The sequence below is a fragment of the Rattus rattus genome, chromosome X (genome assembly GCF_011064425.1).
Source record: "Rattus rattus isolate New Zealand chromosome X, Rrattus_CSIRO_v1, whole genome shotgun sequence".
NCBI lineage: Eukaryota > Metazoa > Chordata > Mammalia > Rodentia > Muridae > Rattus > Rattus rattus.
In genome coordinates this window covers 53,490,814-53,516,562 of record NC_046172.1, presented here as the reverse complement: position 1 = coordinate 53,516,562, position 25,749 = coordinate 53,490,814, and positions in this window count along the sequence as shown.

Here is a 25,749-nt window from a genome sequence, read left to right as displayed (position 1 = left end):
TCATCCTGTAACCTTTGGCTGTGGTCAGCTCCAAGTGCAACCGTGTAATCCTGTTACTCATCGCCTGCTGAGTCCTGAGACTCAGGTGGGGTATTTAACACGATGGATTGTACACGCTCTGCTCGCTCGTCATCAGAGTGGTCTTAGGAGGTGAAAGCCCTCCTGTCTGTCCAGCATCGGTGTGTGTGTGTGGCTCTGTTCAGTACGGCCATTTCCAAGATGGATTCTTTTATATGTGTGTGTGTGAAGTACTGTTGGCTTTTAGGGGTTTCTTTTCTATACACGTAGGAAATACTGAAGACCAATCAGACCACTAATGGACACTTAGTGAAACTTTTTATAATGAGAATAATGCTATAAAGTAAGACCAAAACCGGTGTCATCACTGAAATTAACAATTTTCAATATGTTCATATTTTAATTTACAATGGGGGAAAAATGTGTTCCACAACTGGAAACTCACAGTACTGTGTAAACTGTGGACGATTTTAAATGTGATGTTACTTTGACTGTTTTCAATTTTAGAGTCACATTTTATTCTGATCAGAGTTTTTATCAAGATGTTGAAGTTTTGTTGTTTTGAAACTAGTTTGTCATAACCTATTGTGCGTAATCACAGTATTTATTTTGTAGGGCTTGTGAATGTGTAGACTTATGTTTACTGCTAAGGGAACAATTATTTATAAAATAATATTAAATCCAGTATTAGCTGCCTATTTCAGACACTTAACACCTGCAGAGATCGGTGTTACATTTACCACACTGGTTTTTTTTAAAGAATCACCCTCATTGTCGGAAGCAAATGTACTCTTAGGTGGGGTTTTAGTGTCCAGTACGCATGTGATTATATTACGGTGGTAGCGGGAAGATAATCTTGATTCCATTGGGTTTTAATTTAGGTTTTCTTTTTGGTAAACAATTTATTAGAAAAAAAGAAAAATAGTTTTTTTCCCCAGTACTTGTATTCGTGACTGTTTCTTTTTTGGTAAATCAGTATCTTTCTAAAAAAAAACATTCTCAGCATGAAGGAGAATTGCTTCTTAAAGGGGAAAAACATCTATAGGAGCGGATATGGAAGCCACGTTTAGAGCAGTGACTCAATGAATGGCCATTCAGAGCCTAACCCACATTTGGTCCATATATACAGCCACCAAAACTAGGTAAAGATTGATGAAGCCAAAAATGCATGCTGAAAAGGACCGGATATAGATCTCTCCTGAGAGACACATACAGAGCATGTCCAATACAGAGGTCAATGCTAGCAGCAAATCATTGAACTGAGAGCAGGACCCCGTTTACGGGAATTAGAGGAAGGATTGAAAGAGCTGAAGGGGCTTGCAACCCCCTAAGAACAACAATGTCAACCAACTAGAGCTTCCAGTGACTAAACCACTATCCAAAGAGTATACATGAACTGACCCAGGGTTCCAACTGCATATGGCCTTGTTGGGGCACCAGAGGAAGGGGAAGCCCTTGGTCCTGCCAAGTTTGGACCCCCAGTGCAGGGGAATATGGGGGGCAGTAAAGGGGATTTATGGGGGAATACCCATATGGGGGAGGGGAAGGGGGTGGAATGGGAGCTTATGGACAGGAAACCGGGAAGGGGAATAACATTTATATCTAATAAAAAATTTTAAAAATTATAATAATTTGAAAAGTTTATCAAAACTTTAGTTACCAGAAAAATGAAAACGTTAAACTACAACAAAATACTGTAGCAATAAAATAAATTGAATGACTTAGAATTTTAAGACATTTTAAAATCACTTTGGAAAACTATAACTTCTAAATATGCACACATGGGAACAAAGAACTCTACCATAGTAAAATGCAACAAAATATACATAAATCTGAGAAACACTGTTTCTTGTAGCCTATATATAGAAATAATATATCTGTTAACATTTGAATATATCTTGTATGATTCTATATAGAAATTCAAATGCATGACTCGGTATACTCAATAACTTGAATGAATCTCACAAACATAAGCTTGTGTAACCAAAGCAAGTCAGAACATAATATTACTACATTACCAAATTATATAAGATAAGCAAAATAAATATATAATGTTAGAAATAAAGAGAATCATCATTGAAGACTGAGAGTCATTGAAACCTGGAGAGTGAATGACATAATAGATTTAGCTGAAGGGCTGGCAATAAGTTCTGTTTATTGAGTAAGGCAATAGTTTATCACATTTGTGAAAATTCAATACTCATATTTACATAGTTGAGCCATATATATTTTACCACAAAAATATGCACAAAATTATTAAATTCTGAAATTTGCAGCAACAAGGATGAAACTGGCTGATCTTATATTAAGCAAAATAAGCCAGAGCAAGATAAATAGCACATGTTCCTGCTCACACGTGGAAGCATATAATAGTAGCCATTAAAATTAGCAATATTAAGAGGGTGAAGGGAGACAAATTGGTTAATGTCTAGCACAGGAAGAATAAACCTTATGTTTTACAATGCAGTAGAGTTACTCACTTTATAATAATTGAATAGATACTTTATAAAACTTTAAAGGAGAAGAATTTGAAAGTTCACATCACAATGAAATGATAAATGCTTGGGAATATGAAAATGCTGATTATCCTCAGTTGATAATTATATATTTCACACATAGAATTGCCACATTATACCCCCAAATATGCATAATTATTATATCAATAAAACTTGGGAAGGGGAAGTGAAGAGGGGGATAGCTAAAATTAAGGGTCTTTTGAAAGGTACTATGGAAGCCTAATACAGTAGAATCTTCCTAAAATACACACGTTTATAGAGGCTATCTAATGAAATTGCCAAATAATGGGGGGAGGGGGAGAGGCCTGGCTGAGTATCTTCTGTCACCAAATAAACCTTCTGGTACTGGGAATGAGTTACATCTAATTGAGTTATTGGCCATAGGGGCCCCATGGGAACCCCAAACAACCAGGCTGTTGCCAGGACTAGGTTGCTCTCCAAAACTGAAGGCAAGACCCTATGGCTGAAGACAATATCCATACAATTCATTGAACACAGAGTTGACCTGGTACCTACCAGGAACATTCAACCCTACAGACTACTGTTCTTGGTATTGGAGCAAAATTGGTATTAAGCAAAATACCAAAAACTGTGCATGCGACCAATAGAGAAATGTAAACACCGACCCAGCTACAAACTCTATATACAATGGTGTCTTGCTTGTAAGATATGCTAGTCCAATGGTGGCACAAAGTTTGTCGGAGTAAGCAACCGATATCTGATTTGATTTAAGGCCCACTACATGAGATGTAACTTGTCTTAGTTAGGGTTTCATTGTTGTGAAGATACAACATGACCAAGGCACTCTTATAAGGGAAAACATTTAATTGAGGCAAGCTTACAGTTGTAGAAGTTCAGTCCATTATCATTGTGGTGGGAAGCACAGCAATGTATAGTCAGACAGGGCACTGGAGGAGCCAAGAATTCTACATCTTGACCTGTAGGCAGCAGAAGTGGACTGTCTTCTACAGGCACCCAGGAGAAGACTCTGCTCCTCAGGCAGCTAGGGAAGAGGCTCTCTCTTCTGTTTTGGGAGGAGACTGAGCACTAATAGCCCAAAAGGCCCCACCTACATAGTGATGCACTTCCTCCAGCAAGACCACACCCCCTAATAGTGCCACTTCCCATGGGCAAAGCATATTCACACCACCACATAACCCATACTCAAAGCTGCTTGAGCAACTAAGAAACTGAGACTAGACAGCCTAGGGTCCTGGGGTAAAACCAAAATCTACTCTTCTACTAAAAGAACACAGCAATACTATGACTCCCAATGACATTCTGCTATACTATACTATAGATCAGTGCCTTGCTCTGGCATCATCAGGAAGCTGCCTCCTGCAGCAGATGGGTGTAACTTTAATTATTTTCAAAGCCCACTTTTAATGATGGTTTGTAAATTGTTTAACATCCCTTCCAGCCCACCACTCACCAGAGATAGTGGAAAAGAAAGGATAAGGGGAATGGATGTGTTTAGAAATGGTTCTTTGGAGCAATTCCCATCTGTGTTGTCTAGAAGTCAGCAGTTCAGTTCATAGGATAGCAGTGGCAGCTCAATCCACTCATAAACGTGTCATGGATACATTAGCAGTCCAGTTCAATAGAGTTGGGATAGCAGCAGCAGTGGCACTACATAGCAGAGACAGCCAGGCCTCGGCCTTGGTTTGAGTCAGCAGGAGAAACCTGGAGGAACGCCAGGAAAAGTTATCAGCTGTGCCTCTCTCAGTGAAGGGAAGATCAGCAACAACACAAGACCAACAAGTGTTGCACAGCTAGCTTTACCAGCAACCTAAGCTCAGCCTCATTCACTGTGAAGTTCTATTTATACTTCCTTCACACATCACATGTCCTCCATGTGTCTTGTCTCAGAGGACATCACCCTGCCAATCAGTCCAAGTCTGCTGAAGCAGCAAGAAACTGCGGCAGACTACCAGAAGTGTTTTAGTGTGTTTCTCTCTGTGGAGTCCTGGCAAATGAAGCTCAACTATGCAATGTAAGGTGGACCAATACATGCGTGTTGTTAGCAAAGAATCCTTTATCACATGTCCTTTCACATGCTTGCTTTAGCAGAACATCCTCTCTCCTGTGTCTGCTTCAGCAAAACCTTCCTTCAGGAGTCTGCTTTAGCCTTTCACATCTGTGTCCACTTTAATGAAATGTTCCTTCACGTGTTTGCCCCAGCAAAACACCGTCCAACACAACTGACTTTCCAAAGACCCCTTAAGATTCCACTTCAGATGGGAGCAAATACAGACAGCCATACAATATGCAGAGAGTGAGAGACCTTGAAACAGTCCATCTTAAACGGGAAATCTCCATCAAGTCCCTCCCCTAGAACTCAGGGAATCCTGCTAAAGAGGTATAAAGAGTATAAAAGCCAGAGGGTATGGAGGTCACCAAACAACCAAGGCCTTGTATAGCAACATGAATTCAAAGAGACTATAACAGAATGCACAAGGCCACCAAATGTCTGCACCAGGTCCCCTGAGTTTATGTCTTTCAGTTTATTGTTTTTATGGAATTCCCAAGTGTGTGAATCCTCATGCCTTCTCTTGGGCTCTTTTTCTTCTGTTAGTTTGTCTTACTCAATTTTGATGAGTTGATGGGTTTTGTTATATTTTATTCATTTTGAAAAATGAATGAATGGACAGATGAATGAATCAAAGTGGATGGAGGACACTAAGGAAAATGGGCCTTCTCAACACAACAGGAAAAATGCACATATGAACTCATAGAAACTGAGGCAGTATGCACAAGACTTACATAGGTCTGCATCAGATGGGCTCCTACAGCAGAAAGGAGTAGGCACATGCCCCCACCCCTAATCCAGAATCTATCTCCAATTAATAACCATTTGAAAATGAAAATTTAGTTTTCTCCAAAGGATTCTCAATGGGAAAACAAACTGTTTTTAAGGGTAGGCCCCATGTCCAGCGAAAATGACCAGTACAAAAATGAACTTGATGGTATCTTTGGAAGTTTGTTGCTCTATTGTTGTATCAGGGTATTTTATTTTTCATTTTTTATTTGTAAATGATTTATTTTATTTTATGTACATTTGTGTTCTGCTTGCGTGTCTGCCTGTCTGAAGGAGTCAGATCACCTGGAACTGGAATGACAGACAGTTGAGATCTGCCATGTGGTTACTGGGAATTGAACCCAGGTCCTTTGAAAGGGACGCCAATGCTCTTAACCACTGAGCCCTCTCCACACCTCCCCCCCCCTTTAAATTTAACTTCTTACATTTTGCTTCCTTACAGGTACTTTGGGTATACATTATGGCTTCCAGAGTTTTATGTTTTTTATGGGATTCCTGAGTGTACAGATGTGTGGTTCTCTGCATCTCTCTGTTTCCTCTAAATATTCTCTGGCTCTTTTCCTTCACTTTGCTTGGTTTGTCCTATTCTGATGTGTTTCATTTTGTTTATCTTATTATATTTTATTTGTTTTACTATGATGCCTCAGAAACCTGTTTGTTTTCTAATGAGAGACAGAAAAGGGATGGATCCAGATGTGAGGGGAGGTTAGGAGGATTTGGGAGGAGTAGTACGAGGGAAAATCAGATTTGGGATATATTATGAGAAAATAATCTATTTTCAATAAAAGAAAAATTAAATTTAGCTCTAATACTTGATGCATACAGCTCAATTTAAGCCTTCTCACTCACTATAAAGTGTGAAAGACTAAAGGCATTACTTTTTTTGTTTGTTGCATTTTCAGATAATAAATTTTTAAGCAGTCACAGAGAACCACCAGGAAAAAATAAAGATCACTTAATATGGAAATCTATCACATTATTATGGTAACCTTGATTTAAGTTTGCATGAAGATATGGAATGGATGTTTGGAATCTGACCTCTTGAGTTTTATCCAAGTACAATAACCTTATAGATATTTTACTTGCTACTCTGCATTTTATGAAAATTGTCAAATTTTAAGACATTCCTTTCATTCTAATTCATAAAATGTGCACTATTAAATGTTTCATGTAAGAACCTGACTGCTACCTTGCAAAAGTACAAGTTAATGTGAAGCATGAGACTTTTGTTAAATTTTGAATAGAATATTCAAAATGTTTAAAAATGTTTTAAAATAAATAAAAAATGTAAATAAATAATTGAAACAACATTGATATGTTTTGTGGTTGTTTAAAGTAAGACATACAAAGAATTAAAGTGTGGATCCAAAAATGTTAAAATATAAGCAGCTATAATACACACTGGAAAAAGAATAAATTTTAAAGAAAAAAATTTAATGTGTATTAGGTATGTTTGTCCAAAACAATCAACAAAGTGCATAGAGTACTTGTGTCACCTATATATATGGCAGAATGGTAATATAAAACATTCCTATTATCTAAGAGGAAAATATCACAGAACAAACAAGACTAATAATCTAACTTTTAAAAGAGCATCAGAAGTGGAAAGGAGTTCTTCAATAAAATCATTTAGAAGACTAATAAGTATGAAGAAAGTACTAAACATCATTATTCGTTGGGGAAAAATTTAAAAACCCACTGAGATATGACCTTATATGAGTTACAATATCAAATTACTTAAAACAAAAGAAAGGAAGACAAATATTGTATGACAAAGGTGCATCAAAGGAAACTCTGTCACTTTTTTAGTAGAAACATAATTGATGTAACCACTATGGAAAACAACACGGAGGCTCCTCAACCATTTTAAGACAGACCTACCATATGCTCAAACAAAAATGCCAAGATTTCTTAAAAAATATTTGCGCCCTCATTTTCATTTGACTATTATTTACAATGGTTAATACATGAAAGCCATGTACATGTTCATAGATGGATTAATAGATAAAGAGATGGTACATGTAACCAACTAAATGTCATTTGCCTATGTTAATGAAGGAAATTCTGCTGTTTATGGTGATGTGACAAGAGCTTTTATCCAACTGTTTTCACTTTTACCCACATGTGACCTCAGAATCTAATATTCTTTTGATTTGTAAGAAAATAGATATATTCTTACCTAAAATAAGAATTATGTTTTGTAGGGGGCTGGAGAGATGGTTCAGTGGTTAAGAGTACTGGTTGCCCTTCTAGAGGTCCTGAGTTCAATTCTCAGCAACCTCATGGTGGCTCACAACCATCTGTAAAGGGATCCGACATCCTCTTCCGGTGTGTCTGTATACAGCAACAGTGTACTCATATACATAAAATAAAAATAAATCATTAAAAAGCAAAATAAAAGAAGAATTATGTTTTGCTAGGTTCCTGTCTGTAAGCACAGCAAAGTATCACTATTAGTGTCTCTCCCATGGGCTGGGTCTCAAGCTGAACCAGTCACTGGTTGGCCATTCCCTTCATCACTGCTCCATCTTTATCTCTGTACATCTTGTAGGTAGGATACATTTTGGGGCAAATGTTTTATGGGTGGATTGGTGCCACCCTCTCTCCACTGGAAGTCCTGCCTGGCTACAGGAGGTGTCCACCTTAAGCTCCATATCCCCTGCTTCTAGGAACCTCAGCCAGGGTTACCTGTATATTCTCCCAGGAGCCTCCCCTGTCCCAGGACTCTGGTTTGTTCTAGAGATGCCCCAACCCCAAAATCATGAAACACAGGATTATAGCTTTGCTTTACTATTACATAGTTTTCAAAATGTAACTATAAAATAAAGTGTGTGAAAATTCAAACACATTTTCAGACTCATATTATTAAACAGTCCTTTATTATTGGTCTAATTTATATTCAGTATATAGTCGTTCCAGGAACACATGAACACTGTTCTTAGTTCATACCTACTAACAGTGAGGGTTGTCCTCTAAATGTATTTGGTAATTTAGTTAGTTATCAAAATGTTTTCATTTCAGACAGGAATTTATATTTGGTTATACATGCTTTATGTAGCAGTTTGACGTGTTTCCTTGGGTAGTAACTGTTTAAATATGTAGACAAGCATACTGTCTGAAATGAAAACATTCTTTTGATAACCAAATTAACAAAAGTAAAAAGACAATCCTCTCCATTAGTAGGTATGTACTGAATACAGCATTCATGCATTCCTGGCATGACTATATACTGAGTACAAATTAGTCCAACAATAAAGGACTGTTTAATAATATGACTGAAAACTTGTTTACATTTTTACACACTTGACTGTATAATTCTACAATTCTAAATTGAAAACAATGTAGAAATAAAACAAAGATACCCACAGACATGTGTATTTAATGATATTTACTGACAGGCTTCATCCAGCTGCTGATGGAAACAGATGCAGAGACCCTCAGCCAAACGTAGGACAGAGCTCAGGGAGTCTTGTGAAAGAGTCAGGAAGGACTGAGGGAGCTGGAGGGGTCAAGGACAACACAAGAAGACCTACAGAGACAACTAACCTGGGCCCTTAGGGGCTCACAGAGACTACACTACCAACCAAAGAGCAGGTAGAGCCTAAGCGTTGGCTCTCTACACATTTGGAGCAGATGTGCAGTTTGGTCTTCATGTAGATTCCCAGTAACTGGAGTAGTGGCTCAGACTCTGTTGCCTGCCTTTGGATCCCTTTCTCCTAGCTGGACTGCCTGACTGGGCCTCAGTGGGAGAGGATGCACTTAGTCCTGCTGCAACTTGATGTGCCAGGTCAGCCTGGTACCTGTGATGGGAGTATGGGGGAAATGGGCTGGGAGGGTAAAAGTGGAAGAAGAGGGAGGTGTAAAATGAATGAATGAATTACTGAAAAAAGAATAACGTTTTACAGAATTCTACTTACCAGTTACCAACCTCAGTACATCTCCTCATTGTATCTTGATAGTAGAATTACCTAGAAAGAACAGTGTAGTTAGTCACTGGAAGGAGAAATAGCTTCACTCACATAGGAAATAGACAGCAAGAGTAGCAGTTTCACTTACATTCTGGCTGTTGAAATGGCAACTTGCCTATGGCAAGCTCTTTTCTTACCACAGAAGGAAGACACCGTACATACCCAGGGAGGAGTGGATTAAAGCATATAATTCTGCGAAGCACACATGTAAGCATAACAATGACACATTGAGCTTTCAACACAAAAAATTAGATAATATTGCTCAAGGTAATAAGCCCAGTACACTCCCTAATGGCATTTTATTTCTTGGGAAGAAAATGTTGTAGTCTCAAGGTCCATATATATGCATATCGATTGTAAACAGAAGACTGTAGGCATGAGATTGCCTTTACAGTAAACAAGAAAATAATACAAAGACAGGAAAACTAAGATTACATTACAGATTTTAATTATATCGACTGTAAATAGTAAAGAGAAATTCCTCTTAAAGATATTATAAAAAGTATCATCTGTTCAGTCAATTAAAGTATCAATCATCTAATTTGGCTATACTTTGGAATTTCATATGCAGAAAATAATGGAAATGTTTCTTTTACATATTCTGAGTGCATGTTTATGTAGGTAATATTAGAGAGATAGTCATTAAAAACTTGCAGGAGAATGTTTAAAAAGGTATCCCTGGTCTTCTAGAAAATAAAAACAAGTAACTGTATTATCCATTTTTTCAGTATTCTTGGAGTGGGTGTTGGGATGGAGCTGGGCAGGATGGTGTGTGTACCGGATGCCAGGTATGTATGTATGTGCTTTACCATTGTTCTATCTCCAGACCATACTTTATTCTTGGAAATCTCTGAACCAGTATCACAGCACTTTTTGCTATTGGCTGATTAGTATGTGAATGGAAAGTTGATGCAAAGTTTGCCACAAAACTGGACGATATATTATCTTTGAAATTTTATTTAATTTCAAATTAGCATACAAAGTACCAGGTCCCCTTGTAGGCTTGGATTTTTCAAAACCTACTTTAATAAGGGTTCTTAAATGCTTCCCTTCTATCCCACTTACCAGAGGTAGGGGGAAGGAAAGGTTAATAGAAAACAGGGCTTGTGGACCTGCTAAGCAGTAGTTCTTTGGGGAGATCCCAATCTTTGTTGTCAGGATATCAGTGGTCTAGTCCAAAAGATTAAACACAAACCAGTAAGAGCAGTCCAGTCTAATTGGAAACACTGACCAGGAATGAGTGTTGGCTGATGGATCCAGAGGAGATGATCAGGTTCCAGCAGCACGAGGCCACACAAGTAGCAAGGATCAGCCAGAAGATCAGAAAAGTTCTTTGGCGAGTTACTCTCTATAAAGTTACAAGGGGAGATCAGTGATGCAGTGCAAAGTGAACCAAAGCACTAGTCTTGTCCCACAATCTCTGCTCATATTTATATTCTTTCTAAACATCGTGTGTCTTCTCACATGTCTGCTTCAGCAAAACGTCCTCTCACCTGTGTCTACTTCAGCTAAACATCCTTCCACCTGTGTCTGCCTCAGGAACGCATCCTCTCACCTGTCTGCTTTAGTAAAGCATCACATGACACAACTGAGTCTCCAAAGAAACCAGAAACTTCCACTTCACTTCCTTGTGGGATTTTCATACATAACTAGTTTGGGTTGATCCTCACTCTCTGACCCACTTCTCTTTCAATCTCCTGCCTGCCTCCAACTCCTACCCTCTTCTCCCAATATTCTCTCTCCTACTTTTATAACATGTATATTCTATTATCTTATTCAGAACCTTTATTAAAGCTTCTGATTGTCCCTCTCATGGGGCCCTTTATATTTTTATGAAGTCCACATACACTTATTCTTGCACAAATACAAACAAAATAAAAGTTAGAAGCTCTTATCCACATATCTTAGTCTGGGTTTTATTGCTGTGAACAGACACCATGACCAAGGCAACTTTTATAAAGGACAACTTTTAACTGGGGCTGGCTTACAGGTTCAGAGGTTCAGGCCATTGGCAGGAAACACAGCAGCAGCAGGCAGGCATGACGCTGGAGAAGTTGCTGAGAGTTCTCCATCTTCATTTGAAGGCTGCTAGGAGAAGGCTGGCTTCCATGTGTTTAGGACGGTCTCACTGCTTACTCCCACAGTGACACACTTCCTCCAATAAGGCCACAGCTACTCCGATAAGGTCACAGCTCCTAATTAGTGCCACTCCGTGAGCCAAGCATATTCAAAGCACATCACATATGAGAAAGGGTATGCAGTATTTATAGTTCTGAGCATATTTCTATAATAAAATATGTTACTGTCCTGTTACTTTTCTTGCAAATTTCACCATTTCACTTTGCTTTATAGTTAAATAAAATTCTATTGTACAATGCATATCACATTTTCATTATCCACTTAGCTGTTTGTAGACATTCATGCTAATTCTATTTCTTTGCAATGTGAATAATGCAACAACAAACATGTATATATAAGCGTCTTTGAGAATCAAGACCCTTATTCCATAATAACTAATTCAAGAAACTATACACAATGAAAGCAAGACAGTTTACTTCTGTTTTAGTAAAACAAGACACTAGTTTAAAAACAAAGAAATAAAAGGCTGGTTTGATAAGTGAGATCTTACTCTTAGACCATGTAGCTGTTGTTCCAATGGAAGGTACTAGATTTCTCTTTCATGGCATTCAACTCTTTAACAATTACATTTGCATTCTCAGCATTTACCTTATTTACAACACTGAACAATTTTTCATCATTTGACACAGTTTCGCATTTTTCTGCATTATTTCTTACCATAGACCTTGGAAAGACCAGTGAACAATAACCATGGCAGATCCAGAAAGCTATCCTGCTGGGAACTTTTGCCAATTTGGTGTGGAACGGTGTTTTTGATGATGCTAATTTTAAGTTCTTATCTTTTCTTTCCCTCTGACTGGGTACTTTGGAGAGGTAAAACATTGTTGATTCTCTAGCATAGTTACCACCCCAATTTTACCATATTCCTATAGCACAAGCTTCACTTCTGCATCTTGATATATGAGCTCAGCCATGTAGTGGAGCTGGTTTTTTAATCTTAAGATATAGAAGACTGTCTCACACTGGTCAGACTTGTGGATATATATAAAACAACTCAAAGCACCACCTCCACAGTGATACACTTCCTGCAAGAAGGCTACATTTCCTAATAGTGCTACTTCCCATGGTCCAAGCATATTCTGACTAACACACATTTTATTTAAAAAATGAACTATTGGAGTGATGCTTTTGGTCACTGTGTAAAGATCTGTTTCTGTCTTTCCTTGCCGCCTAAGGCACCTTCTGATTGATTAAAATAAAAGGCCTATAGCCTATAGCAAAAGACAGAATGGTAAGGTGGAACTTCCAGACAGAGAAAGGAACTCTGAAAGAGAGTGGCATGGGGGATCAGCCAGCTGGACACAGGAAGAAGCAGGCCAGCCATGTGGCAGAACTTAGATTACTAATAATGGGATAATTGAGTTTTGAACCAGTGGGAAACTGCCTATATATAAGGCCAAGCTTATAAATAAATAAATAAATAAATAAATATAAATATAAATATAGTCTCCTTGTCATTTTTCAGGAACTGAATAGGCATAGAAAGGCCCATGGTTTCAATGATGCTTTCCTTCTTTTTTTAGTATAGAAAACTATTTGTACTTTTAATATAAGACTTGCTCAGATGAAACTATAGTATGGAGAATAGTCTGTTCTTTGTTTTGTTTTCCTTTTATTGAAAATATTCTTTTCTCACATAATATATCCTGATTATGATTTGACTCCCTCTAATCCTCCCAGTTCCTTCTCCCCTCCCCTCCCATCCAGATCCATCCCCTTTGTCTCTCATTTAAAAAAAAGAACAGATTTCAAAGACTTAGCAACCAAATGTAATAAAATTTAATAATATAAAATAAAATTCATCATATTGAGGCTGGACAAGGCAAACCAAGAGACCCCAAGAACAGGTCTTGTAGATTTTAATATTATGCTGTTGTTGTTGTTCTGTGGTTTTAACATTTTAACAATGTAACATAGGGAGGTTCTTTTCTTTTCTTGACTTTTACTCAAGAGTCGGAGACTTTCACAGGCTCAGAAATCCCATAAAAACACTAAACTTGAAGCATATATATATGTGTGTGTGTGTGTAATATGTATATATGTATATATTTGTATATGTATATATGTATTTATGTATATGTGTGTAAATATGTATTTATGTATATGCATATATGTGTGTAAATATGTATTTATGTATATATATGTGTGTGTGTGTGTGTGTGTGTGTGTGTGTGTGTGTGTGTATGCAGATGACCTAGTGCAGACCTGTGCAGGCCCTGTGGAGTTGGGAGTTGGAATCCCTGAAAAGAGGCCTTGATGCCATTACATGAAAACATGAAGGTAAAGTTTAAGTTGCAATGGAGATCAGAGAATGTTGGAGACACCAGGATCATTGATGTGTACTTCCAAAAGCTTTGAGACATGCTGAAGAAACAAAACCTAAGAATTTGGGGAGTAAAGGAGCTGAGAAGCGAAGGAAAGGCACAGAGAGTCTATTTATTGAAACTATTTCATGAAATATCTAAAAGCCAGAGAATGTTATAGATACAAGCACTGGAGACCTTTCTATCACTAAAAGTCAAGGCCAGCAAAGAACCTTTTTGTGTTACATTGTTAAAATGTTAAAACCACAGGACAACAACTAAAATATTAAAAGCTACAAGAGAAAATTGTCAGCTTATGTACAAAGTGAATCTCATTAGAATAACAGCATTTTGGTAGAAATGCAAAAATCCAGAACAGTAAGAGATAATAAAATATAAGCAGTATGAGAAAATAAATGCCAAATAGGATTAGTATATTCACATGAATTCTCTTGCTTGTTTTCTTTAAGAACATTTTACTAATTATTTAAGAAATTCATAAATGTGTTTTAAACACATTTACTAACCTTTCTTCAGCTCCCAGGAGAGTTAAATTTTGAAATCAGTGGTGAAATGCATACCTTCCAAGATAATCACAAATTAGAGCAACTAATGACCACTCATAAAATATTGTGGAAGATACTTAAAAAAATTATACATACAGGGGAATATAGTCACAAATGCAAATGGTCAGGGAAGAATAAACCTTTAGGAACAAATAGAAAACAAAAACAAGAAAAGAATTGAAGATATTCAACACAGCAAATAAACTCCTAAAATTAAAAAATTTAGAAAAAGTTAGAAAGAAAAGATTTGAGCCATGTAAACAATGTACAACACTACCAGAATCTGACTATGTCTTGTAATCTTGGTAATAATCCCCAACGTTCATTATTTCAGTTTCCCAACTAAAAGATACACACTAGCTGACTGGATTGCAAGACAAGCTACAGTTGTTTCTGGTCTGCAAGAAATACAGCACACTGGTAAAAGCATAGAATTAAAGTAAAAACATGGTAAGAGATACACCAAGTATGCGTTATGAAGACAACCAACCAGGATTAGCAATATGCATCATGTCTGATGAAGTAGAGTTCACACCAAAATTACTCAGAAGAAATAACGTTCACTGAACACTTAATCAAAGTACCAATTGATCAAGATGACATAATGATAGACAGACAGTCCAGACAGACAGACCAGACAGACAGACAGACAATTTTTGGTACAAACAATTTCACAAAGCACCACTGAGCATGAAATGGCAGGTATAACAGAAGAAAATTCAATATCCTACTCAGAGCAATAGATACATTATCCAGGCCACACCACACCCCAAAATCACAGTAACTTCATAGTCAAACTCAAGGATAATCAAATAGACTTTATACACATCTATAGAATATTTTACACAAAAATGTGAAATACACATGCTGTTCAATGACTTATGAAACTTTTCTAAAACTGTAGCTAACTATTGGCCAAATTTTAACAAATACTAAAAGTATTAATTTTATATGTCTTATCATATAATTGAATAAAAGTCAATTGCATGAGAAACTATAGAAAGTATATAAATGCATGAAGATTGAATGATATATTCATGAGTGACAAATGGTTTATTAGAGAAAACAGGAAGGAAATTCAAAGTTACTTTGAATGAAATTAAAATGAAAATATAATCTACCTTAATTTTTGAAATACAGGGTGGCATTTTCAAAACAAACACTTACCATTAAAATTTCCCACATTAAAAAAAAATCGAATAGGGCTGGAGAGATGGCTCAGCAGAGCACTGACTACTCATCCAGAGGTCCTGAGTTCAATTCTCAGCACCCACACTGTCTATAAGCCCAGCTCTAGGGGATGGCAGCTCATACTGTCAGTAAACCCAGTTCCAGAGGATCCAACACCTGCACACAGTCACATGTGTAGGCAAAAATCCAATGCATATAAAATAAAAATAAATAGATTAGGGCTGGAGAGGTGGCTAAAGTGGTTAAGAGCACTGGCTGCTCTTCCAGAGGTCCTGAGGTCAAATCCCAGCAACCACATGGTGGCTCACAACCATCTGTAATGGGATCTGCTGCCCTCTTCTGGCACTCATGTGTACATACAAATAGAGCACTCAGATTAAATAAATAAATCTTAAAAATAGTGATCAAAAATACATAACGTTTTTAAATCAGACAAAACTTAAAGTCTAATGACATAGTTCAAATTCTTAGAAACACAGAAAAATGCCAAACACAAAATTACTGGACAGAAAAAAATAATAATGATCAAAGGAGAAATTAATGAAATTGAGACTGGCTAAAAGGACAATTAGAAGGAATTAATGAAATAGAGTGGCTTACTAGAAAAGATAGACAAATCCTTTGTAGAACTAACAAAAATGAAAGAACACCAAAATTATTAAAATTAGTGGTGAAAAGGACATTACAACAGTTATCTGTAAAATTGTGTGGCTTTACTATGTAATACTTTGAAAACGTGTATTCTAGTAAGGAGGAACATCTAGAAGAAACTGACAAATTTCAAGATACAATACTTAGCATAATATGCAAACAACTCAGACTTAAACAATGAAACTGAAGCATCAATTAAAAGTTGCACAGTTAAGAAAATGTATAGACAGAGTGATTCAATGCTGAACTTTTACCAGAAATTTGCATTTGCTTTTCAAATTTTTCATAAAAAATAAAAGGAAAGGGATCATTATTTTTTAGATAATTGTCATTATTACTTTGATTCCAAAATCAATAAAGAATATACCATCAACAAAAAATATCTAATTTCTCTATTGAATATAGACACAAATATTCATAATGAAATCTGTGCAAGCTGAATATTTTACAACTACCTGGGAAGGGATTAGAGAGAATCCCTGAGTTTGGTTCCCAGCACCAGGTAGGGTGGCTCACACTTCCTGTAATGCTAGTTCCAGAGCACCTGATGCTTTTTTTCTAGCCTATTATGCATGGTCAGGCATGTGTAAATAGTTATGTTTATGTTCACATACACACACAGACACACACACAATTTTATAATTTTCTAAAAATACCTAGGGCATATACCTCCTAATCTGTCTAGCTCCCACCACATAGAAGTAAGATTCCGTGAGGCCTCAACCACTCAACCTGTACCTCCCAATCTGCCCAACTTCCTGCATGAGAGAGAAGAGAAAGCGAGGCCCTAACTACTGCATCCACACTTCCTTTGTTGCTCCAGTCCCAGGGATTACAAATAAGGGATGGTGCACCCTGAGTATCCTGCCCTTGCTTCCATACTTTCTCCAGCTCCTGGTGCTGACTGGCAAGCCCTACCCAGACAATCATCCCCAGGCCCACATTCTCATTCAATCAATTAACTCCAGATGCATAAATCTTGTCCCCAAAAGAGAAAAATCTACATAAAAATACAAGACATGTCTCCCCCCCCAAAATTACTAGTTCCATAATAATGGAACCCAATGAGAATGGCCTTGAAGATCTTCCAAACAAAAATTTCAAAACACTGTCTAAACTGGTTTCACAAAACTCAAAGATTAAAAGATGAATGAAATAAGGAAGCTAATACATGATATGAAAATATAATTAAATAAGGCACAGAATTATTGAAGAAAAACTAAACTGAAATGATGCAAAAATTGAAAAAAAAATAAAACCCTCTATACAAGACCTTACCAATAGAACAGATCATGAGGAAATCGGGGCTGGAAGACAATATAGAGAAATTGTACAACTTTAAAATTCAGTGATATGTACATATCACTGAACAGAAGAACCATGAACAGAAGAAAGGAAACCACTTGAGTACCATGAAAAGACCTAACTTTCAGAGTACAGGCATGGAAAAGGAGAAGAATTATTGCATCAAAGGCACAGATTCCATTTTCAGAAAAATCACATGATAAAACTGTTTACATAGTTGCCCTCCTGGTGCCTCCAGTACTCCAAACAGATATGACAAGAAACTCTTCATGGCACATCAAATTAAAACATTAAAAGTAGAAGAAAGAAAGAATATTAAAAACTGCAAGAAAAAGTCAAATCACTTATAAAGGTGAAATAACACCTGGTTGATTTTCTGACAGAAATTTCAAAACTCAAAAGGGCAAGAAAAGAAGTGTTTCAAGTTCTCAAAGAACATTACTCTCAACCAAGAATATTATATCCAGCAAAACTATTAAAATTAATAGAGAAATAAAATTTCCCACAAGAACAAATGAAAAGCATTTATGACCACTAAGCCAATTCTATGGAGTATACTGAAAGTACTATTTGAATCAAAATAGAATAAACACAACCAAGAGAAAATAAACAAGAGGTCAAAGAATCACCACAAAATCAACAAAATGACAAGAACACACATCCCTCAATAATAATTCTATGTACTGAGACTTTTGCTTTCTTTCTTTTTTTAAATACAGAAACATTATGGGAATATGTTTCTGTTTTAATCCTAGGTCTGGAGAAATGGGGCTGCTTCGCAGCAGGAGACTACAATTTGCCTCATGCTCTAGCAGGGGCATGATTTTCCAGCTGCAGATAGTTTCTAGAGGTGTGTGACATTTGGAATTCTGGGGACTTTTTAGACGATATGTAAATACTAGAGTCCCGATAGAAGGGGCTGATTGCATGTTTGTGACTGGTTTCTGTTGGTTGCTGTTTGATGCAGTTTGTGAAGTAGTTGTGTGCAAAGAGATGAAAAGAAGAAATCAGATATCCTTATAACAAAAATCAAGCTTGCCCCAAGGAACTCAACACTCCTAATCAAGAGGACATAGTCTAGTGATACCATTGCCCCCTTTCCTAGCCCCATTCTGGGATTTCTTCCTCTCTTCCCTCTACCCTTCTTTCTCTCCTACCCAGTGTTCAGATGGTAGAAGTGAAGGGTGGAGAAGGGCAGAAGAAAATGGACCCACAGAGTAGCCAAAGAGAGCTACAATTCTGAGTAGTACTGGACTTCATTCCCCGATAAAGACACAGACCAGAAGACTTGACTAGAAAACATGAACTATCTTTTCTCTGTCTCCAACAAATACACTTTACCAACAAATACATAACCTTAGCATGAAAGGATGAAAAGAGATCCAAGCAAATGAATGTAAAATACAAACATCTAGCGATTCTAATAGTTGACAAAACAGACTTCAAACTTAAATTAGTCAAAAGGGACAAGGAAGATCTCTTCATACTCATTAGAGAAACAATCCACCAAGAAGCTGTTACAAATATATACAAATACACACACACACAAATATATATATATATATATACACAACACACATATATACAACATACATTTGTGTGTGTGTGTGTGTATATATATATATATATATATATATATATATATGTACCAAAACAGGTGTAATTAATTTCATAAAAGAATCCTTAGTATATGTAAAACCACAGATAATTTCAATATGGGACCCATGTATGACTTCAATACCAAATCTCACCAATGGACAAGTTAACTGGCAAAAAATAAAGGGACACACTAGAGTTGAATGATACCATAAATCAATATGGACCTAACATATCTATAGAACATTCTAATAAAACAAGAAAGAATACATATTTTCTCAGAAGTCTATGGAACTTTCTCTAAAACTAAACATACATCAAAGTAAGTCTCAACAAATACAGGAAAACTGAGCTAACGCTCTGCATTCTATCTGACCATATGGAATAAAGCTAGATATCAACAGCAATAATAGGAACTACAGAGAGTACACAAAGATATAGGAACTACACAATATGCTGCCAAACGAGAAGTGGACCAAGGGAAAGATGAAGAAAAAATTTAAATTCCTGGAAATGTATGAAAATGAAAGCACAACATACGCAAATCTGTGGACTACAATGATAGCACTTCTAAAAGAATATTTATAGTACAGTATCTACTTGGAAAAACATTAGGGACCTCAAATTAACAACTTAATGATGCAATGGAAGGCTTGGGAAAAAAGAATGACAATAAAGTAGTTATGAAAAGAAACCAAAATCAGGGTTGAAATTAATCAAATATATATATATGAAAAACAACAGAAAGAATTAAGAAACAGAGTTCTTGGGGCTGGAGAGATGGCTCAGCGGTTAAGAGCACCCGCTCTTCCAGAGGTCATGAGTTCAATTCCCAGCAACCACATGGTGGCTCACAACCATCTGTAAAGAGATCCGATGCCCTCTTCTGGTGTATCTGAAGACAGCTACAGTGTACTCATATATAATAAATAAATTTTAAAAAAATTGTAAAGCATTCATTCAAAAAAAAAAAAAAGAAACAGAGTTCTTTAACAAGATGGACTTGACTAAAAAACCTTTAGCCAAATTAACTAAAAGAAAATATGACACAAATCAATAAAATCAGAACTGAAAAGCAAGATTTTACAACAGACACTGAGAGAATTCATAGAATCATAAGGACATACTTTAAAATTTTGTATTCCATCCATAGACTCATGGCTCCAGCTGCATATGTAGCAGAGGATGGCCTATTAGGCACCAATGGGAGGAGAAGCCTTGGTCCTGCCAAGGCTGGACCCCTGGTGTAGCGGAATGTCAGGGCAGGGAAGCAGGAAGGGGTGGGTTTGTGGGTGGGGGAACACCCTCATAGAAGCAAGGGGAGAGGGGATTTGTGGAAGGGAAAATGGGAAAGGGATTAACATTTGAAATGTAAATAAAAATCCAATAAAAAAAGAAAATAATAACAATAGAAAAAATTAAAGTTATGCCAAAGAATCAAAATAAATTTTGTATTCCACTAAACCAGAAGATATAAAAGAAATGGTTGAATTTCTACATGCATATATCCTATCAAATTTATCATCTACAAATGGTTGGGATGCAGGAAAAGGTCAGCTCTGCTGTTTCAAAGTTGCTGAATCTCCATGATACAGGGCAACAACAGGATAACTGGAGGGAGTCCCAATGAGGATCCAATATTGATGGTGTCATAGAAGACAAAGATATTGAACCAGACCCCTGACTCATTGCAATGAACTTGTAAATGAAGATGTGTAGACAGAGATATACTGTGGGACACACTGTGACACACTGCAGCTTCCAGGACGAGATGTTTCCTAGGTTTTGTGTGTGTGTGTGTGTGTGTGTGTGTGTGTGTGTGTGTGTGTGTGTGTGTTCTATTTTTGAGAGAGGTTGCAAGGATGAAGAGTGGATATTGGAAGAGAGACAGAGAGAGAGAGAGAGAGAGAGAGAGAGAGAGAGAGAGAGAGAGAGAGAGAATATGAGAATGAATGTGATGTTCACTTACAACATCTATTCATAATAGTGCTTGAATTCAATCTTAGCTATAGCAATAAGTATCAAGAGATAAAGAGGATACAAATAGGAAAGAAAAAATATCAAAGCAATCCTGTTTGCAGATGATGATTCTATAAGTAAAAGACCAGAAAATTTCTACAGCTGATAAATACTTTCACCAAAGTACTAAGTTACAAAATCAACACACAGAAATTAGTAGCCTTCCTATATAAAAATGACAAATATTCTGAAACAGGAATCAAGAAAATAATACCTTTTACAATAGCCTCAAGCAAAACATACTAAAGTAAAATAAAATATTTTAAATAACTCTAAGCAAGTGAAAAGTTGTATAAAAATTAAGAAACTGAAGAAGACATCTGAAGGTGGATGGCCTCTCATGCTCAGGAATGCATAGGATTAATTTTGTAAAAGTGGACATCTTACTAAAAGCAATCTACAATCCCCATCAAAAGTCTAAACAGTTTTTCACAGAAATATACAAGTAAACTCAATTCATGCGGGAATGTAAAAGACCTAGGATAATTGAAACAATAAAGGCCCATTGGGACCATCAGCATCCTCCTCAATTTCAGTCCCACTGCAGAGCTATGGTAAAACCCGGATAGCACCGGCAAACAAATGCACTCATAAATAGAACAGAATGAGGACTTAATCATAAATATATGCTCTGACAGTCACCTGAATTTTGAGAAAGAGCACAATGATATGCGTTGGAGAAGATAACAGCATCTTTAACAAATAGTACTGGTCAAACTGGATAAGCTACATGTAGAATGAAACTAGATCCTTATCTAATACCCTTCCCAAACTCAAGTTCAAATAAATCAAGTATGTCATCATAAGATATGATAACCTGCGTCTGAGAGGGGAGAAAGTAGGGCACTAATTGAAGAGGATCAATGGAGTACATGCATTAAGAGTGTCCTTGACAAATGAGCTAGCACAAAACTAAGAGTCTGGATGGCAAACAACAGTATCATTCCAAACAAGTGGTCCACATATGGGGGGCTTACATGTCATACAATTTGCATGGAAGGTGTTGTCTATAATATATATAATTTTTAAAACCTAGGGAAAAACTGAACACCAAAGAACAACCTACCTTAAAATCTAACATGAAATTAAGCAGAATTTTTTCAAAGAAAGATACAAATAATGAGAGTTGTATTTTTAAAATGTTGAGCATCCCTAGCATATAAAAAATGAAGATTTAAACTACTTTGAGATTTTTGTCTTACTCTTTTCAAAATGGCTAAGAATAAAAAAAAAAATGACAATCAATGTGGAGAAAGGGGAAAACTTATTCACTACCAGTGGAAGTACAGTCTGGTGTAGTCACTACAGAAAGCGATGAAGAATTCTAAAAGCTAGACTAGAGCCAGGCATGATAACATACGCCTTTAATCCCAGCACTTGTCCAGGAAGGGACATATGGATCTATGAGTTTGAGGCCAGCTTGGTCTACTCGTAGTTAGTACCATATCAGCCAAGGGTATATAATGAGACCCTATCTAAAAACAAAATAGCTAGACCTAGAATTCCTATATAATCTGGGACTATACACACTCCAGGCATATTCTCAGATGACTCTATATCCTACTATGGATGAGTGCACCTGAATGCTTATTGCTACATTATTCACAATAGCAAGAAAACTGAAACAGCCTCGAAGTCCTTCAACAATATATTGATGAAAACAAGATTCATACACACCAATGAATTATACTCAGCTATAAAAAGTGAATCATGAAAATATGCAGGACAATGGATAAAACTACAAAATATATTGTGCAGGCTATCAAGATTCAAATAAAAATCATATTGTCTTTCTCATTTGCAGATCTTAATTTTTGATGTCTGTATGTATATAATAAATAAGGAGGTGTGAGAGTAAGTATAGGTGGCAGGGACTGGGGAAGGAGGGAAAATACGAAGGTATTAAAATACACATTAGAGAATGGGAATCAGGAGAAAAGAGGGAAGAAAAAACAAAACAAATTTTGTTTGGAAATTGCTATAAGGAAACCTAATATCTATGTGCTAATAAAGTAATTGCTGAAGTCTGTGATAAAAACTTCCTCCAGATTATAATGCAGTGCACTTTATAAGACACATTAAGGTTTTATTGGGGTTTGTTTTTTTACCTTAAGCATAAAAAAAACTACTTTTTTTTTTTTTTTAAAATAGGGCTTTAAACAGAAAGGAGAATTAGAATACCACATTTTTATATGCAGCAGTCTGAGGGATGTAAGTAACAACCAGATTGGGGTAGTTAATAAAACAAGACTTTCAAGCATAATTTTATATTTTAGTTTTTGCAGTTACAGCAAGAGTTGTTTACATAGTTTTCAATTTCCTGGTAGCTACATTAGGAAAAGTAAAAGGATACAGGCAAATGGATAGAACTAGAAAGAGATCATCCTGAGTGAGATCACCCAGACTGAAAGGCAAACATGATATATCCTCACTTATAAGTAGAGATATTGGCTATAAACTTGAGGATAACCTATGCTATAGTTCACTGAGCTAGAGAAGCTAAGTGATGAAGAGGGCTCAAGGGGGGGATGCACACATCTCTCTGGGAAGGGGAAATAAAATAAATATCACAGGTGTGCTGGGAGAGCATTGCGATTGGGAAAAGGAAGGATTAGGTGGGGACGAAATGGAGACATAACTAGAATTGGTGGGGGGCATCTCAGGTATGCACCTAGTGCAAAGGAAACCCCCGGTAATCCATGAGGTTAACTCTAGCTAAGACTCTTTGCAATGTGGGATATGAAACCTGAACTGGTTATCTCCCTTTAACCAGGGACGTCTACTTCTGAAGGGACTGACACCAAATCAAGCCGCAAAACCCCTGACTACAATTTGTCCTGCCTACAAGATGTGCTGGGATAAAAGTGGCACAGAGGATAAAAGTGGCACAGAAATTGTGGGACTGGCCAACCAATGACTGGTCCAGAGATGAGCCCACCCCTGACACTGCCTAGAGAGCCAGGTTCGAGAGGCTGGATAGCCCAGAGACCAACGTAGAATCAAACATGACTGGGGTAAAAACTCAACGAAATTATTCTAATATTATGCTATACTCACAGATTGATGACTAGCCCAGTTGTCATCAGAGAGGCTTCATGCAACAACTGGTGGAAACACATGCTGAGATCCACAGTCAAACATGATACGAAACTTGGGAACCCTGCAGAAGAGTGGAAGGAAGGGCTGTAGGAGCCAGGGGAGTCAAGGACACCAGAAGAACATGACCCACAGAATCAACTAAGCAGGGCTAATAGGGTCTCACAGAGACTGAAGCAAAAAACAGGGAGCTTGCACGGGTCTGCCCTAGGCCCTCTGCCTTTATGTTATAGTTGTGTAGCTTGGTCTTCTTGTGAGACTCCTAACAGTGGGAGCAGGGACTATCTCTGACTCTTTGGCCTGTCTGAGGGGTCCATTTCTGTAGAGAGAATTGCTTATGTACTGTGTGGAAACATCACCTATCAATAAAAAGCCTATAGGCAGTGAGCAGGATTAGAAAGGGGAATATACAGCAGAGAGAGGATTCTGAGAAATAGTCAGGCATGAAAGATTTGCCCTAAACACTAAAGGAGATGGTCACATCAAACTGAAGAGAGGTAACTAATCATGTGGCAGGACTTAGAATAGAATAAATGGGTGATTAAGCCTGAGCTAGTCACAGAACAAACCAAAACTTTTGGTCTAGGCATTTATTCATCAAATATTAAGTCTCAGAGTTGTCATTTCTGGGAACAAAGAGGCCAGGTGGAAAATCTCATGACTATACTTTTCCTCCTATTGAGTTGCCTCATTCAGCCTTAATATGAGGGGAGGTACCTACCACAATCTGATATTCATGGGGGGCCGGCTCTTTCTGAAGACAACCAGAAAAGGAATGGATGGTGGAGGGGAGGCAGTGAAAGGACTGGGAAGAGAGAAAGGGAAAACTGTGGTCAGGATGTAATATATGAAAGAAGAATAAGTAACAGAATGTTTTTATACAGAAAGTAAAAACGTCAGTGTCTTGGTACATATCTATAATCTCAGAACGCAAGAGGTTAAAGCAAATTTGAAACTAACCTGGGTTATATGGCAATCTCCTATTACAAAAATTTAAGCAAATAAACCAAATTTTAATAGCAAAAGAAACTAGAAAATTAATTCTAATATTTTCAACAAATATATTCAAAATAATCTTCATGCAATCACAACTAAAATATGTAAGTTTAATTATTTCAAACCTTATTAATTCTTAAACACTTTAACCTTCCCTGTAGCCCCCCACCCACCAGAGGAAGTAGAGAAGAAAGAATATGGGGAAAGTAGACCTGTTTAGAAAGGTGCTTTGGAGCAACTTCACTCTGTGTCTTCTGGAAATCAGCAGTTCAGTTCACAGGTCAGCAGCAGCAGCCCAATCCATTCTCAAACACTTCACGGATACACCAGCAGTCCAATTCGGTAGAGTCGGGATGGCATACAGGAATCAGTAGCTGTGGCACTACCAAGCAGAGACAGCTAGGCCTCTCTCAGCAAACTGAAGATCAGTGAAGACTTGAGACCCACAAGCCTTGCACAGTTAGCTCTAGGAGCAAGCCTAGCTCAGCCCATCACCAAGCATAACATATTCTCCACGGGTCTTGTCTCAGCACAGGTATTGCCTCAGCATATACACCTGTCTCCCCT